The sequence below is a fragment of the Nyctereutes procyonoides genome, unplaced genomic scaffold (genome assembly GCF_905146905.1).
Source record: "Nyctereutes procyonoides isolate TBG_1078 unplaced genomic scaffold, NYPRO_anot_genome, whole genome shotgun sequence".
Taxonomy (NCBI): Eukaryota; Metazoa; Chordata; class Mammalia; order Carnivora; family Canidae; genus Nyctereutes; species Nyctereutes procyonoides.
In genome coordinates, this window is record NW_026575051.1 from 54,361,819 (window position 1) to 54,374,795 (window position 12,977).

At 33.7% G+C, this 12,977-nt stretch overlaps 1 pseudogene; it reads left to right on the forward strand.

Annotated features, from left to right (window-relative positions):
• The first annotated feature begins 9,777 nt into the window (after positions 1-9,777).
• LOC129513220 (U4 spliceosomal RNA) lies at positions 9,778-9,902 on the forward strand (annotated as a pseudogene).
• Positions 9,903-12,977: the final 3,075 nt, after the last annotated feature.

A 12,977-nucleotide genomic window follows, 5' to 3' on the forward strand; every position in this document is an offset into this window, starting at 1 on the left:
AGAACTGATCTACCTAATACATATATACAAGCAGAATGTTAGGCAAAATGAAAAGGCAGAGGAATATGTTCCAAATGAAAGAATAAGACAAATCTCAGAAATAGAACTAAATGAAATGAAGATAAGCAATCTACCTGATAAATAATTCAAAATAGGGTTGTGTGAGTGGATTAGTCAGTTAAGTGCTTCCTTTGGCTCAGGTCATGATCCCAGGGTTCTGGGATGGAGCCCCATGTCAGGCTCCCCGCTCACAGGGGAGTCTGCTTCTCCCTCTGCCTCTGCTCCTCCTCCTGCTTGTGTGCTCTCTCTCAAATAAATAAACATTAAAAAAAAAGAATTCAAAATAATAAAGATGCTCACCTAACTCAGGAGAAGAATGGATGAACATGATGAAAACCTCAACAAAGAGAAAATATAAAAAAAGAACCAATCAGATTGGAAAAATACAATAAATGAGAAAAAATAGACTAAAAGGAATCAACAGCAGATCAGATGATTCAGAATGGACAGCAATCTGGAAAATAGGGTAGTTGAAATCACTCAATCAGAACATCAAAAATAAAAAAAATAATTTCAAAATGAGGATAGTTTAAGAGATCTCTGGAACAACATCAAACATAGTAACATTTATATTATAGAGGTCCTAGAAACAGAGGAGAGAAAAAAAGAGAAAACCTATTTGAAGAAATACTGGTTGAAAACTTCGCTGGTATGTTGAAGTCTAGGATGCACGAAGAGACACATAGCAGACACATTATAATCAAAGTGTCAACAATTTAAGATAAAGACAGAACCTTAAAAGCAGCCAGAGAAAAGCAATTAGTTATGTATGATGGAACTTTGGGAGGACTATCAGCTGATTTCTCGGTGGAAGCTTTACAAGCCAGAAACGAGTGGCATGATAGATTCAAAGTGCTGAAAGGAAGAAACTTACAACCAAGAATATTTTACCTGTAAGATTATCATTCAAAATTGAAGAATAAATAAGGAGCTTCCCAGATAAGCAAAAGCTAAGGAGTTCATCAACATCAAACTGTCTTCACGTGAAATTTGAAAGAGACTTTTTAAATGGAAAAGAAAAGACCTAAATAGGAATGAGAAAATTATGAAAGAAAAAAAAATCTCACTTGTAGTGGATCAACCACCTACATAGCTATTATTAAGGTTAAAAGATCAAAGTAGTAAACTCATCTAGATCTAAAGTAAATAATAAAATGTGAAATATGTCAAAAACATAAAATATTGGCGGGAAGGGGAATATAAATTTAGTTCTTTTTGAATGTATTCTTTTTGAATACATTTTAACTTAAGCAACCATCAATTGAGTATAGACTGCTATACAAATAAAATGCTGTATATTAAAGTGACAACCACAAATCAAAACCCTATACCAAATACACAAAAAATAAAGAGAAAGGAATCTAAGCATAACACTAAAGAAAGCTATCAAGCCACAAGAGAAGAAACAGAAAAGAAACTACAAAACAACCAGAAAACAAAGAACAAAATGGCAATAAATACACATATATATGCATATATATCAATAATTACTTTAAATGTAAATGGGATAACTGCTCCAATCAAAAGACATAGGATGATTGAAAGGTTTTAAAAAAGAACCATTTATATGCTGCCTACAAGAGATTCACTTCAGAACTAAAAACACACTCAGAATGAAAATAAAAGGATAGGCCACAAAATAGGTCTCAATAAATTTAGAAGACGGAAATCCTATCAAGCATCTTTACCAACCAAAACAGCATGAAACTAAAAATCAATTACAAGAAGAAAACTAGAAAAACAAACACATGGAGGCTAAGCAAAATCCTGCTATACAACCAATGGGTCAGAGAAATCAAAAGGCAAATCAAAAAATAAAATACCTTGAGATAAATGAAAATGAAAACAAAACAGTCTACAAGGAGTTCTAAGAGGAAAGATTATACAGGTCCACGTCAAGAAATAAGAAAAAATATCCAACAATCTAAGAACTAGAAAGAGAAGAACAAACAAGCCCAAAGTTGGTTGAAAAAGGGAAATAATAAAGATCACACAGCAGAAATAAATTAAATAGAGACCAAAGGGAAAAAAATAGAAAAGATCAATAAAAATAAGAGATTTTTTGCAAACAAACAAAACTGATAAACCTTTAGTCACACTCAATAATAAAAAGAGGGCCCATATAAATAAAATCAGAAATGAAAGAAGAAAAGTTACAATTGATATCATAGAGAAATACAGAAGTTTAAAAAAGACTGTTATGAACAATTATATTCCAAAAAATGGGATAACCTAAAAAAAAATCAAACAGGAAATTACAGGACAATATGCATGATAAATACTGATGCAAAAAATCTTCAGGGAGATCATTAAGAGGATAACATTAAGAGGATTATATACCATGATCAAGTGAGATTTATTCCAGGGATGGAAGGATGGCTCTGTACTCACAAATCAATCCATGTGGTGCACCACATTAACAACATAAAAATAAAAATCATATAATCATCTGAGTAGATTTAGAAAAGGATTTGATAACATTTAACATCCATTTATGATAAAAACTCTCAGAAGTGGATACAGAGGAAATATACCTCAGTATAATAAAGGCCAGTTATGACAAACCCACAGCTAACATTATACTCAATAGTGAAAAGCTGAAAGCTTTTCCTCTAAGATCAGGAACAAAACAAGAATGTTCATTTTTGTCTCTTTCATGGAACATGGTATTAGAAGCCCTAGCAATAACAATCAGACAAGAAAGAGAAATAAAAGAAATCCAAATTAGAAAAGAAGTAAAACTGTTACTATTTTGCAGATGAGATGATACTACATGTAGAAAACTCTAAAGACTCCATCAAAAAACTATTAAAACTAATAAAATAATTCAGTAACTATTCAGGACACAAAGTAAATACATCTGTCACATTTCTGTACACTAATAATGAGCTATCAGAAAGAGAAATTAAGGAAACAATCTCATTTACAATTGCACAAAAAATTAAATGCCTAGGAATAAATTCAACCAAGGAGGTGAAAGACTTGTATTCTTAAAACTGTAAGACACTGATGAAAGAAATTGAAGACAACATGAACAAATGGAAAGATATAACATGCTCAAGGATTAGGAGAATATTGTTAAATGTCCAGACTTCCTAAAGCACTCTAGAGATTTAACACAATCCCATTAAAATATCATGGCATCTTTCACAGAAAACTACAACAAATAATCCTAAAATTTCCATGAAACTGCAAAAGTCCCCAAATAGCCAAAGTTATCTTGAGAAAGAACAAAGCTGGAGGTATTACGCTTTTTTATCTCAAACTATATTACAAAGCTATTGCAATCAAAACAGTATGGTACCAGCACAAAACTGGCATGTAGATCAGTGGAACAGAATAGAGTTCAGAAACAAATCCATGCTCATAGAGTCAATCTTTGACAAAGAAGGTAAGAACATACAGTAGGGGAAAGACAGCCTCTTCAATAAACTGGATCACTTTCTCACAGTATATATGAAAATAAAATGGATTAAAGATGCAAATGTAGAACTGGAAACCATACAACTCTTGGAATAAAATGTAGGTATTAAGCTCCTAGATATTAATCTGGGCAATATTTTTTTAATCTCCTCAAGCAAGGGCAACAAAATAAAAATGAGCAAATCAAACTAAAAAGTTTTTGTGTCAACAAAACAAAAAGACAACCTACTGAATGGGAAAAGATATTTGTAAATCATATATCTCATAAGGAGTTAATACCAAAATATATAAAGAACTCACACAACTTTAATATAAAAGTCCAATTTAAAAATTGGACTGAATAGACATTTCTCTGAAGACCTACAAATAACTAAAATCAGACACATAGAAACAGGTTTAACATCACTAATTGTCAAGAAAATGCAAATTAAAATCCCAGTGAACTATCACCTCACATTCATGTGCAGAATGACTATTCTCAACAATAAATCCCTATTAAAATCCCTTATGACCTTACTTTCTTTCCCCAATCTTGTGCCTTTTAAGCATAGCTCCAAACAACAAGGTAACTTTAAAAAATTCTAATAAATTCATGGGGCCTCCTATGCTGACTAGACTAAAGATCCAGACTCCTTACAACGACCTTCAACGCCTTGTATCTTCTGGTGTTAACTTGTCTCCTCAAAACTTATATGCTACCTCTGTTTCTTACTCTTTAGCCACACAGCCTACTCATTGTTAGATGTGGCACACTGTACGGTTTTGTCTTACATAAACTTTATTTTTTTTACATCTCCTCAAAGCAGGACTTGGCACTCAATAAATACATATTTAATAGATCAATTTCAACTGTTTTATTCTATGGCCTACAGCCCAACTAATTGAAAAAATTTATTGAACACACTATGTATAAGGCACAGAGTTAAGTGCTATGGAAAAATGCAGAGGTTGATAATATATGTTTTTTAACTCAAAGAACTTATAATCTATTAGAAGTTACTAATATAGGAAATAAATAATACAATAAAGTGTAAATTAATATATGCTATAAAACTTAGAGTATGCAATAGAAATAATTGAAGATGAAAGATTTATTTTTATTCAGAAGGAGGTTTCTAAATCTTAAAATATGGATAAGAGGAGTGCCTGGGTGGCACAGTGGGTTAGGTATCTGACTCTTTGTTTCCATTCAGATTGTGATCTCAGGGTTGTGAGATGAGCCCCCACAGCCAGCTCCACACTAAGCACGGAGTCTGCTTGTGATTCTCTCTCCCTCTCCTGCTATCCCTCCCACTGTTGTGCTCTCTAAGTCAAATAAATGAAACTTTAAAAAAATATGAATAAGATTAATTAGCATTATCACCACCATTATTATATAAGTAATATTGGAACTACATTAATAAAAACCAAAAGAAATGTAAAAATAACCTATAAACCTAGTACTTCAAAAACTTAATATTTGACTCCTTTTCCTTCCAATATCAGTTTATGTATAAATATTATTTACACAGTTGCAATTGGGATATATGTTCAACTTTCTTCTACTTTTCATGGACAAACTTTTTAAAAATTACTTACAATATTCAGTTTATTGAAAATATTCTAGAGTTGAACAACACAAACTTGCCCATGTTATTTCTTTTTATTAGTTATTTAGTTTAAGTTATTCCTTAAGGCAAATACCCTTGTAATTAACACATTTAAGGCACAAGGCTCCTTCATATTCAGTACAATTTCAACAATGAAAAATGAGAGAAATTTCATTTCAACGGTAGGAAGTAAGCAAAGACAGTACACAATATAGAATACTTATTGCAATTTAAGATTGAATGGATTTAAGAGATCATCTGCATTGTCTCATTTTTCTGGATGAGGAAATTGAGGTCATACAAGTAAGTGACTTTTCAAAGAAGACACAGCTAGTCAGTGGCTATTCAAGAACAAAGTTCAATCTATACTCCTCCAGCAACTATAGCCACTCTAATCTGCAACTACGACACTCTAATTATAGAAGTTCTCTCATCATATAAGATCTGGCTTCAGCCTTTCATTTGCTGGTAATGTCTGTTTAATGCTCATTTTTCATTCAATCCCTCCTTGGGCTATTGAATCATGTCATATGCTTGATATTTAGTGGCCCTGCTCATTTATCTCAAGTATTTACATCATCTCATAATAAATATATATGATATTTGTTATTTATAATTTCCTGCTGCATTTGTTGTTTCATGTGATTTTTAAAGATGAAATGAATCCTTATATATGTTTTCCTCTATTTTGAGTTTGTGTGTTTGTGCAAGCATGTATGTGCAGGAGTGTGTGTGTGTGTGTGTGTGTGTGTGTGATTTCTCATTATACTGTCAACTGATCGGACTTAGTAAACTTTGTACTGTGATCTCAATTTCCAGAAACATATAAACTGAATTATAAATATTTAATACCAAGGATATTTTATAGAACAAATATATGGATGTTGTAAAGTGGTATCATGATTCCTAAGCAAAAAAAGCTAAGTTTTTCACCAGTGTGGGATGATGGTAAGAGCAAGTGCAATCTTAAACAAAATAATAAAATTTTCGGTCTAATTACCTCTTCTACTTATTGATCCATCACATTCAGATGTGAAACCCTTTAATTCCATTACTATACTTAGGCCAGTGTACATTACCACTGTAACATTTTAAAAATCAACTATCATTTTCAAGGGCTCTGAAAAATTATGTTGTTTTCTGAAATTTATAATTTCCTATTCAGAAAAAAATCACTTTGCCTCAAATAATTACTTGTTTCTCTGAAAGATATGTATTTTTTGAATATATAAGAACTTATGTAGAACTCTATCATTATGAAAACACTTATTTTATAAATTCCAACTCTTAATCATAACCATTTATAAAATCAGTAATAGGACCCTGTCCAAGATGAGTTAGCAAATTATTTCCAAACCCAAATCTTAATAATGTATATATACAAATACATTTCTCAGAGCACAGCAACCTTCAATTCGATCATGAATTCAAAGCAGCCTATGCTATGCTATTGTGTGTGTGTGCAGAGGATGTGACCTGCAAAACTTAAAAGGAAAAATAGCAGTATTTTTTATTCTGTGGCAAGCAAGTAGATTTAAGCAGAGAGCTGTCCTTATAAAATCACTCCATAGATTATCACATAATGGTAAGTGATGTTCTGCAATGAAATTACATAACACATGAGCTACTTCTCAAAGTATGAAAATGAAGTTTTGATTATGTAGAAAGAGAGCAAAGTATTAAATAAAGTATTAAATAAAAAGTATTTTTAAAATAATGTACCTAAAATATGTTTTGAAGAAAAATGCATAGGTATTATATGTAGATATAGATATAAATATAAAGATATAGAGATATATGGAAATTTATGGGGCATCTGGGTGGCTCAGTTAAACATGTGCCTTTGGTAGTGATCTTGGGGTCTTGAGACTGAGCCCCTCATTGGGCTCCCAGGTCAGCAGAGAGTCTGCTCCTTCCTCTCCCTCTGTCCATTCCCCCAACTCATGTTTTTTCTCTCTCTCTCAACTAAAGAAAATCTTAAAAAGAAAGAAATTTATAAGGAATGGTTGGGCTAATCACATACTCAAAAAAGTGCTTAACCAGGGGTTATTATGTATATTATGCATAATATACTTTATTCTCACTGGGTTAACTTCTCTATTAAGAAAATTTACAGAAAATCTATACTGAGATTATATAGTCTTAGAAGTGGAAAGCATTTCACCTGAGTTGAATCCTTTATTGTACAGTTGAAGATTAAGTCTTTATCAAAATTGGGATGCCTGCGTGGCTCAGTGGTTGAGCATCTGCCTTTGGCTCAGGGCATGATCCTGGAGTTCCAGGATTGAGTCCCACATCGGGTTCCCTGCATGGAGCCTGCTTCTCCCTCTGCCTGTGTCTCTGCCTCTCTGTGTCTCTCATGAATAAATAAAATCTTTAAAAAATCTTTATCCAAATTAGAGAATGGTATTATGGGGCATCTGGGTGGCTCGGTCAGTTGAATGTCCAACTTTATTTTCGGCTCAAGTCATGATCTTGGGGTTCTGGGATCAAGCCTCATGTTGAGCTCCATGCTCAGTGTGGAGTCTATTTGAGACTCTCTCTCTCTCCCTCTGCCCCTTTCCCTATTCATTTTCTCCCTCTAAGATAAATAAATAAAATCTGAAAAAAATTAGAGAATGATTTAAGACTAGTGTCCAAGTTTTTAAATTTCCTCTTACAACCAGTATGCCTCTGTAAAATCACTTGATTTCCTGAAATTCCATTTGATCATCTGCAAATATTGCATAATACCTCTATGGAAGCACAGAGCTGACTCCAGATACCATAAGAAAAAAAGAGATTCACCAGAAAAATATTGTAGAATCAATGGGAGATTGAAAGACTACCTAAATAGAAGGGGAGAACTAAAAGCAGCCAGACGGAAGATTCCCCCGCCCCAACATTAACAACAGTAAAATCAGTTCTTTTTGAATTGGGACACATCTTCAGGCAAGATGTCACAATTCTATCTTATTTAATTTCATCTCATCTCAAAATCTTCAATAAACAAACTATGAATTTATTCTTACTGAGCAATTTTAAACTCATTTATGGGTCCAATTACTTAATGTGTTATAGTTGGTTAATGTAAATACTGCAAACAAAAATGTAGTTTTTAATTTATTATTTGTTGATTTTTTTCAAGCACATGTAGATACATAGAATAATTGGATCAGCCTTCATAAAAACTTTCATGCTTGATGTAGGTCAGTTTTATGGTGAGAGAAAAATGTTAAAATCATTAGATTGAAAACATAGCACTTGAACTTTTAGGCATGCAAATAAGAATGTAAAGAAGACTAATACTGAAATAGCTAAAATGCAGAATACTGTGATTTAAATTATGCTAGCAAAGATCCATGGTTTAAAAGGTTTATCCTCACTGCTACCTGAGTGTCTTTCAATATTCTTTTTAAAAAATGTTAAAAATCCTTTATTTTCCCCTGCATCTTTTATTTTTTTAAAAGATTTTATTCATTTATTCACGACACACACACACACACACACACACAGAGAGAGAGAGAGAGAGAGAGAGAGAGAGAGGCAGAGACACAAGCAGAGGGAAAAGCAGTCTCCATACAGGGAGCCCAACGTGGGACTCAGTCCCAGGTCTCCAGGATCACGCCCTGGCCAACAGTGGAGGTAAACGGCTGAGTCACCCAGGCTGCCCACCACCTGCATCTTTTAAATAGTGAGACTGAATATTTACTATTTATTTCATAATCTCTGCATTTACAAAAATGATGTCCTATAGCCTTTCACTTCCTGAAATATTAGTATATTTAAAAGTGGCTTAAAGAACAAAATAAATATTAAACTGAAAAGTTGTAGTAGAAAGGATACTGCTTAAACTTCTGAAAGTTCATAACTTTTCACAGGGTCTTAAAGATCAGCTGTAACATAGTGTAGTGAAATTAGAGTCATTGTTCAGTTTTTCAAAGATATTCATGTTATTACATTGTTTGGATGTAAACCAGAAAGTCTAGGATTTAACAATGTTGGGTAGAGGGGCAGCCTGGGTGGCTCAGCGGTTTAGCACCACCTTCAGTCCAGTCCGTGATCTTGGAGTCCAGGGATCAAGTCCAACATCTGGCTCCTGCATGAGCCTGCTTCTCCTTCTGCCTGTGTCTCTGCCTCTCTCTGTCTCTCTCTGTGTTTCTCATGAATAAATAAATAAGATCTTTAAAGAAAAATGTGGGGTAGAGTTATAAACAGATGTAGATATTTTGCTAACCATGATGCATCTGCAACTACTAAAAGTGCATTGGAGCATTTTATTCTTCAAGACAACAATAATAGAAGTGAGAAAATTAACTGACCATTAAGGGGAAACTTTAGTTTTAATTACTTTAGTTGACGTTATTAAAATTGCAGTGCATTCTTATGTCTCTCTTAATATTCAGAATCATAAATTATACAGATGCCATGTTTCTGTGACTCTATTACATTTCCTATGACACAGGTTATTATGGTTTATAATGATCTTCCAGTAGTTACTAACAGTAGGATGCTGAAGGTCAACAAGATAGTTTATGGTTGGATTCAGTATTAAGAAACAAAGCATACCAGGTGCTCCCTTTTCCTAGTGGAAAAGAAAAGTCAAACTGTCAGCACTGCCACTATTATAGTTTGCCAATGCATTGCTGGAATTAAAAGGTAGACTGATCTATAACCGTGCTAGATTTTACTCAGATTGTAAGATTTCATTTGAAATGTCAGGTATAGCTTTGCGCAGTGGCAGTATCGTAGCCAATGAGGTTTATCCGAGGCGCGATTATTGCTAATTGAAATGTCAGGTACTATTCAATGAAAATACTATTATCTGCTCTCAGAAATGATACACATATTCATTCACCTAAAATGTATATTGAACCACTACCATTGTGCTATATGGAGTGGGGTGGGGGCTTTAAAAATCAGACAAAGGATCTCCTCTTAGAGTTTTCAGGACAGTGGAGCAATCAGAATTAAACAATCCATTACAATAAAATGTGAATATGGTTGACAAAGAATTGCAAGGATTATACAAGAATACTAACCAGTCTAGAAGATTAGGGAAGGCTTACTAGAAGTAATGAAACATTGGTTGGCATGGTATGTGAAAAAAAAACCTCATTATGAGAGGAAATAAATATTGGGAGATCTTCAAGTTGGTTTATTTTGTTTTGTCACTAAAAGTGGACACCATACCATTTAATTTTTGTCTTACTTTTAAGAAAATCAAGTCATGAAATCAAAACTAATCAAAATGTTAAGAATTAAATATTTTATTTTTTAAATTAATACAAATAGTTGAATTATAAAAATGGTAGAGTTTTAGATTGATGACAGCAAAGTTTTGATGAATTAAAGACAAATTTTGAACAAGTTTTACATATTTACTCTACGTTCTTTTAGGAATTCCTTGTAAATTAACCTGGAAACCAGATTAAAATGAAGCATGAAACTATTCTTGACTGCCTATACTGACTTTACTGACATTCATATATAATGGGATATTAAAATTGAAGCTTTCCCAACGTGCCAAAGGTAACATGTACTACATATTTAAGTGAAGTGTCAAATCAAATCATTTATTTCAAAGAGGCTGTTGAAACAGGTTGAGAATTGATTTCATCATTTTGGGGGCCCTCATTCAGAGAGCTCTGACTCAAAATCTGGGATATAAAATGTACTAGAAAATAAAAAGAAATGATTTGTCAGTAAGCTTTTTGAAAGAAACCCGCTGTCCACCATGCTTCTCATCATACTACCTCATCTCTTGGAAAAGAATGGGAGAGGGAGACTACTTTCCTATCAGTTACAGAAAGATGAATTTCTTTTTTCAAATTTTACTCATTCATTCATTCATTCATTCATTCATGAGATATACAGAGAGAGACATAGGTAGAGGGAGAAGCAGGCTCCACACAGGAAAGCCTATGTGGGACTGGATCCTGGAACTCCGGGATCATGCCTTGAGTCAAAGGCTGATGCTCAACTGCCGAGCCACCCAGGTGTCCCAAAAGATGAATTTTTAAAGTCTACTTACAGAAAGCTTGAAATATATCTCCTGCAGTTCAGGAAGAATAATAAGCAGGTAACAGAGATTAGTTGGAGTTACTTGGGCAGAGGAGTAACAGGGAGCTCTGACGACTTCTAGGAAGTAACTGGACTACATTTTATTGGTAGGTCAAATATGCATGAGTGCTTCCTTGGCATTGCTGAAAGTCACATGGAAGGGAGAGTGAGTCTAGAATTCTCCTAAGTCTTGTCCAAAAGAAATAAATGTCTGGAAAGTAAGTCAAAACCTCATATTCTAGAGAATATGAGGAGTGAGTACCAGAAAAACGCAGGATGTGAAGAGGGAACCCATCCACTAAAGGAAAAATATTGTCTATGTCCTGAAAGTTTCAGCAGGACTGTACCATCAGGATAATTTTTCAGTACCAAGAACAGATCCCACAATATTACCTCCATTTAAGCATCAGCCAGACACACAGTAAGAAGCTATCTTATGTCAATAAACAATTGATGTAAGAAATTTAACTGACATCTTTCCTTAACTGGACCCCTTCCCACGACATCTCTACTTTCTAGCTATGAATGAATATCAGCATGCCTACTAACGATGGGTGGAGGTGGGGGTAGGAAAGGAGATGAGAACAGAATGATACCTACCTGCTCCCACTGCAAATTGATAGCTTATTCTGGGCTCATGCTGGAGGATGTGAGAAAAATTGCTGTTAAATCAGGTTTGGCATTGTGGTAGATTGTATTATTTTTCAAAATTGATTTGTTCCCTCTCTGCGTCTCCCTTGTCTCCCACTCCACTATGGAAAGTGTGTAATTCTCCACCTCACTGATGATGTTGAGCTTGGCCATGTGAGTTATTGTGACCAGTAGAACATTAGTATAATATCATAAGAGTAGAGGCTTTAAATAATGTGTTTGCCAGATTCGTTTTGATTTCTTGCAGTCCTGCTATTTATCATGAGAAAAACATGTTCTGCATAGTAGCTAGTTTGAAGAATGATGAAGATATGTGAGACTGAACTGACGCCTGGCACTCAGCTTAGACCAACTAAACTCAGGAGAGTTCACCAGAGCTACAGCTACTCCATCAATCCAAGAGCAAGAAACAAATACTTGTTCTGCCAGGACCTGACATTTTGGAGTTATTTTTAATACAGAAAAAAAGTGAGCATTGCAAGCATTTTAATTAGTGTAAAGGACTGGCCATTCTAATTTCTTCACTGAGATTCTGTTAAGAACTTAATATGACTAGAGAACATCTTACTATCTAAAAGTCAGTTTTAACACTTTGAAGCCAAAGATTGATATTGTTTTCAAGGGCTGGAGAAAAACTCTTCCACTGCCTACACGCTAAAGGGACAATGGAAAACAAGAATTAGGTTGCATACTATGGAGTACCACAAATTGTATTTGCCTATTATTCTAGTCTTAAACAGCCCTTCAGGATAGTAACCCTTTTTTTTTCATGTAAAATGATAAATATCCATAGTATATGAAAGAGTATACAGATTCTTATTTCCACTTTCCCACATAAATCTGCAATTAACAGGCACAAAATATTTTTCCAAAGTTTTGATGTCTAGAGCTAACTCAATAAGGACATAATCTGAATTAGTTTCATTGTGTGTGAAAAATTCTTTTACAGATTTGCTATTCTCTAATGCTGAGGATAAAGTTAATAATAGAAGCATCTTTCTGATTCATAATCCAGTTGAACTTGGTCAACATTTGTTATAGCTCCTTATACTTTACTTAGCATAAAGAATTTATGAAGGTCGTGGTCCAAGAATGAACTAACACCAGAATGTCCTCTAGATACATAATGGTAAAGCTAAACATTTTTATTATAGACATTAGCTGATGTTATGCTAGTATACCATGCTAAATTAATACATCTCACATTATCTA